This window comes from Argentina silus (assembly GCF_951799395.1).
Source record: "Argentina silus genome assembly, chromosome: 18".
Taxonomy (NCBI): domain Eukaryota; kingdom Metazoa; phylum Chordata; class Actinopteri; order Argentiniformes; family Argentinidae; genus Argentina; species Argentina silus.
In genome coordinates this window covers 11,703,895-11,710,222 of record NC_139672.1, presented here as the reverse complement: position 1 = coordinate 11,710,222, position 6,328 = coordinate 11,703,895, and the positions used below count along the sequence as shown (strand labels likewise).

The 6,328-nt window shown below is 44.2% G+C and overlaps 1 protein-coding gene across 4 annotated transcripts in view; it reads left to right on the top strand.

Moving 5' to 3' along the window:
* Positions 1-836: 836 nt before the first annotated feature.
* Positions 837-6,328, top strand: part of adgrl2b.1 (adhesion G protein-coupled receptor L2b, tandem duplicate 1) — a 71,366-nt gene continuing 65,874 nt past the window's right edge. For all 4 annotated transcript variants that reach the window (XM_083689526.1, XM_083689530.1, XM_083689529.1 and 1 more), the window contains exon 1: positions 837-1,349. The gene's annotated coding sequence lies outside the window, so the exon portion shown is untranslated. The remainder of the gene's footprint in view (positions 1,350-6,328) is intronic.

Sequence of the window (6,328 nt, the reverse complement as noted above, 5' to 3'; positions counted from 1 at the left end):
GTTCAAAAAGAGATGTGGGAGCTGTTCTCTGGGAAACTGAAGCATTACCATAAACCTGTTGAGAGCCACCCAGCTGGGAAGATCATTTTCCCTCCAGTGCATCTTTTGTTGAATAATGGCAACGAGACGTTTACAGTTCACGTTTGATGTTTCGAGATAACGAGGTCATACTGTAACGATTCCGAAACCTGTCATTCAAAAGTGACAAAGCAACAGTGCAGTGACCCTGTGGCCATGCTGACACTGTAGGCGCAGTTGGTAACACTAGACAGGTAAATACACATTTACTATTGGTCCATGGATTATTGGGAGGTTCATTTGTGTGACTATTGGATGAGTAGGCCTAGATACAGTAAAATTGCCTCTTTTTTTGGCCAGGCCATGTAGTCCAAATGACCATTGTTAAAGCTACCTATTTCCATTGATTTTAGTCCAGTCCAGGTGCAAATTAATGCAACTTTTTTAGTAGTGAGAATAGAAATTGACCATTAGCAGCCAAAGTATCCATATAGGGTAATCATTTGCAATGCAATGCAAGTGTAATATGACTATGTCTATGTTTGTTTGTGCACGCAATGTATATCAATTTGATAATGTGTTTTAATCTAGAGGTCTTCATAGATTAGGCTACCATAGACTGGCCCTGTGGAATTGGGGGTGAGAACCAGTCCCTTCCTTCTGCGTAATCCGGGCCGGTTTTTCTGGTCGCCCACTCTGAGCCAGCTGCTGCAGAGCAGGGAGCCGGCGCACCGTTTCTCCTCGTCTTGTTTGCTTCAGGACTCCGCTGGCTGCGCGGTGTGGATGGAGCAACGCTGGGATTGCCTGGAGCACAAACCCTACGCACAGAGCTCCACAACTGTGAACTCACATTCGGACTGTATCTGCGTCGTTTCGGACTTTCAGAATGGATTGACATCGGCGTGGAAGTCGACTAAGTGTTTTATTTTATGATCAGAGCTGAGTGCTTCTGATTTAGTGTCCTGTACTGTAAGGTTGGACTCGTGCGGGTTTGTAGGCTATTCATTGCGTTCTTTCGAAGGGAGACTGTGAATGCATGCGTGGGCTATGGAGGAAAACTATTGATTAATAGTTGCGAAGAGCCCATCGCAATGGAACAGTTTGTTCGGTCCTCCGGGACGCATGGACTTGAAGGAAGATACCTGCCACACGAAAAAGCGTGATCTGAACCTAGGAATTGGAGCATGCATCGGAACTACGGACGTCTTTGTGTTGCCCGCTGCGTATTCCGAGCTTCAGGGGGCCTTTACTAGAGGGGTGACCGTTTTCGGCTCCTTCGGTGTCGAACTGAGATTGCATTCTATACGTCCATAGGACTATCTGCTCCAAATGTAAGTATTCCAACGTTGGCCTAATACAACAACCCCCGTTTGTGCTATAGTCAGTAGGGCTACTTGTGAAGAGGGGTGCCTATGAGTTTTTAGTGGCTGAAAGAAAATACTGTAGACGTTCTTTACCATCTCAATCCTGTCACTAACGGACATTTTTTTTTAGTTTTTTGTTACCGAATTTCACTCCATTTTATGAGCACTTATAGAAAGTGCTTGACATTGACATGATTAACATCATTACCAGCCTGATGTGAGTAGAAAGTGCATGGACCGTTTTTAGATTTGACACACGGATTCTAATTAAATACTTACACTATATCATACATTGGTTCTCACAAACTGAGCAACTCCGGGCCTTAGGTTATTGAAAAATAAGAGATTGTGTGAGCCTTATCCAGATGTGGAGTACGGCGGCCACTGTCAAGCGAATTAAACGGGTAAAATGACATGAAAGGTATGTGAAATTAATGCAATATATTGCGATGGTTACCATAACTTGAACGTATTATCATGTTTATTAGTTATTGCTTGTCTGGGTGTTACACTTGCATTTGGTGACTAGTCTAAATATCACCTATAGGGATTTGAAGACACAGATAGACATTGTAGTCGCATTACTTGGATTATAATGCAATTATAGAATATGCCCAGGTGTGGAAAGAGGGCATTCTGTCATTCGTTCTCAAAAGCTATATGTTGTCATTTACAGGAGAGGAGTGATAGACCGTTAAATAAATGAAACATTTCCCTTTACACGTAACCCGAGGACACAACGACCTAAGTAGCTGCATGTCAGTTGCTGTCTTCGTCTACCTCTGCATTCTGCGGCTGTAGAATGAGATCATTTCACTGAACATGTATAATTCACAGATATCTAGACCAGCCATGTGTGATGACACACACACACACACACACACACACACACACACACACACACACACACACACACACACAGACGCACGCACACACACACACACACACACACACACACACACACACACACACACACACACACACACACACACACACACACACACACCACGCAAATGCGAGGCTATACATTATCTTATTGGCTTTTGGGAGCAGACAGCACAGCATCCAGGTCCCCCGTACTGTCTATAGCGATATAGCATTACAGTAATCGAACACATCCACTTAAATAAGTCCTCACACAGATAGCGCTGATTCATTCGGCATATTTTACTATTATAGCCTAAGCAAAGGACGAATATAAGTATCTCATGGATGATTGTGTATTCTTCAGAAACGTGGCTTTATCTCTGACATATGGGCCACGCAAGCATCCTAAAGTGTCATGTAGCCCTATTCAGCTACAATAGAAAGCAAACAGGTTGGAGGTCCAATAGACGGGAAAAGTATTACGAGGATTATCGGCCTAAATTCAAGTTTAATTTGTCTATTAAACAAGTTAAGAAACATGAGCCCAGCCCTCTTTTCAAGGGATGTTGTGTTTTTGGCCCATTCCATTTTCTACATTGGTGATTTATTTAAGTAGGTCAAATCAGAATTGTAAGTGCACACTTGAAAAGATCTATAACGAGGTTATAAGAAAAAAAAAAGTGTAGGCCTCACCATGGGCCTAATATAGAAGTAATGCAATTTGAAATTATGAAATGTTACAAGTAGGTGCAGGGGCATCATTCATTCATTTAGTGTTAGAGCTAGGACGGACATGAAGAATTCACCGGGACAAATGTTCCGTTGTCCCGCACCCCCGTCTCCCCCCTGCACCCCCGTCTCCCCCGCCCCAGACGCGCTCTGCCTGGGTCCATTTGTCCAAGCCGCCTCTAGAGGAAGTGCCATCTCATCTCTCATCAGCTCTGCGCAAATGGCTTGAATGTATGCTAGTGTGATTTCTAGCGGGTTTTTGTAACGTCGATTTACATATCAAAGTGGCTGCATTTCAATGGGGAGAACTTGAGCTACCAACCCCCTTCCCCCAACCGGTTTGTGTCCTGTAAGGGGATGGGTTGTAGCAGGCTAGAGCTCGACGGCGGGGGGAGTGCTGGTCACAGCAATCCACTGCAAATCTTTTTCAGATATTATATATACGGTAGCAAATACAGGTTTAGTCGGGATTGAGAGAATTGGTAGGCCGCCATAATTTAAACCAAAAGCCTCCTTGTAAATAGAACATTTGGAAAACGACTGAGTGAGTGTTCAGTTGAGGATTTCGTTGGGGGCTTATTGAAACGGGTTAACTTGTTCTAGTTTTCCTACTCTTTTTTTGATCCGCATGCATACTCAAAAACATAATAATTTCATGGGAGTCAGTCACACTCACACTGTGCTCTTACGCAAGGTGACCAGTCATAAGACAACACATATCTTTCATTAGATAGCACAAGGAAGGCTGAAAAACGAAATAGTCAAATGGCCTCTCTGTTGAACACTTACAGTAACAATGGTTAACACTATGAGCTATTTAATGCAACAAGTACAGAAATGAGGCCTCTTTAATAGCTTTGCGTGAGGCGGCTGCTTTGAGTAACCAATGGCCACCTACTTTGTCTTTCTGTCATAGTGATAATGTTTATTTTCCATGCAATGCAGCTGTTGCTTGGCTGTGAAAGAATGCTCTGCCGAGTGTTGTCTTGCTGTGTTTATTTTGATTTATTTCCCTTTTTAGCCTGATACGTTGCCTAATATGGATGTCGAAGACAGTGATATCAGGAGTAATCAGACAGATGGACACACACACACACACACACACACACACACACACACACACACACACACACACACACCATTTTAAAGGAAAGGTTTTAAAAAAGGATCCCATTTTATTTACAAATTAATTTGCATTCCTCCAGTCTTTTGTAAGCAATGTTGCCAATGGGGGGGCAGGGGGAGGGGGGGTGTGTGTGTGTCTGGGGGGGGGGTCATTGGCCCTGATCATCCCGCTCCCTGGTAATGAAGTGGGCTAGGTACACCCCGCCCTGGCCCATGTCCGCCCTGTCACGGATAATGAAGAGGAGAGCGCAGGCTGCTTCCTGTGCTGCTCAGACACAATCACATCAGAGAGCCAGAGAGGTAGGGGTAACGGAGGAGAGGATGGGGGGGGGGGGGGTAGAGAGAGAGAGAGAGAGAGAGAGAGAGAGAGTTGAGAGAGAACCTCACCTGCCATCCTCAATCACTTCAGGTCGGTTTGACAGCTGTCTTGTTCTGTTTCCCGGACACACTCACTGTCAAAAGTTAGAAACAAACAGATGGAGAGAGAGAGAGAGAGAGAGAGAGAGAGGGAGGTAGAGAAGGAGGTAGAGAAGGATAGGAGGAAGAAGGAGATGGGTTTGATTGGTATTAGCCCTAATTGCACATGCCCATCATAGGTTCTTGTTGTCTTGTCTCTTTTCCTATGTCTCTTGTCTTTGCCATCCAGATGAACAGGTTTCCACTGGAACAAATGACATTTGGTTGGGATAGTTGAGCTGTCGGAAGAATGTTTTACGCCTTAGCATTTCCACTGAGGAGTAGGCACCTGAAGGGGGTAAAGTCTCCTCCACCACCCCCTGTGCTTTAAATGACAGTTAACTTTTCCCCACTGCTTTTCAAATGAATTTTTAATGATCAACAGAGGGCCTGGAGCTGGGTTGTATAGCGTAGTCACACTGGCTGCGTATGTTCTCACCCAAAGAGCTCCCTAACAGAGAATGTTTTTTCCTCCGTTAAGAAAGCAACCCCCTCAGTGTTGTTAAAGCACACACCGTCGGCGAGGCTGGGATCTTTTGAGTGATGGATAGTCAGGAGGCCTTTTGGGTCTGTGTTAACCCTTTGGTGTGGGTTGAAGCACTCCCAGTTGGAAACCCGTCAGTGGTGTGTGATGGATAGTCGCAGGTCTTTAGGTCCCATATATCAGGAGATTAGCACTGACCTGTGAGTTGTCTGGACGGCCCCCAGAGAGCTTCTTCACTGCAACTAGCCTCCATTAGCATATGAGGACATACTGCTCAGTCTCAGGGGATACAAAGATAATGTGCTTTATTTGGTGTCTTCTATGTGGTCTTGTACTATAGGTCACAGGAAGCGCTGCTTAAAAGCCTTTGGGCTTTGTTTTTGGTATGAGATGAGTATCTGGCAGGTCATCTGTCACCCATGAAACATTCTTAATTATTCTATGTCCAAAATGGTACATATATCGTATGGCCATATATTATGAAAGGCCGACATGCCACACTTAGAGGAATGTTTTCTTTCTCTTTTTGTGGGATTGCTGAATCCTGCGTAAATGTAAATGTCCAAATGATTTATCTTTTTGCATAATGTCTTGATACCTCATCACATCATGGTTTGTTTTGATATTTGCACGGTCAAGTGAGAAAAAAGGACCGGCTAATCTCATATAGCCATTCACACCCCATCAATCAAGGCTGTGTTTCATCAAATCCATCCCTTGAGTCTGTTTCTGTGATAGACAGATTGAATTCTTCTGCAAAAATGAGTACTCCAGCAAATAGCTCTCGGACAAAAGTCTTTGAACGGACGCCAGATCTATCTTGTCACTGAAGAGACACTATCCGATTAGAAATTCAGCCTGAATAATATGGCAGGGTTTTTTTATTGAGAATTGCAGGCTATAGTCTGTCGTTATTGTCGTGCTTTGCTCACACATTGCACAATACCTTAGAAAATAGAGAATATTTTTTAGTTTTTTGGGGTTCCCTGATGGCTGAGCCATATTTATATTATGTGTGCACCACCCCAACACATAAATGTCACCTCCCACGGTATTGCTGGCATTTGATGTGATTGTGTTTTCTTCTCTGAAGACGATTCGTTCGTATTTCAAAGGGCTGTTTCATGTGGAAAACGATGCCTGGAGACACCTGTGGTCGAGCCTCTCTCCCTCTAGCATGTCCAATGACCATTTACTGCCCTATTTCGTGTCACGTGTGCCTTGTGATGGAGCCATTATGTTTTCAAGGTGAGGAGATGTTGTCAGAGCCCTTTAACGGTCCTTG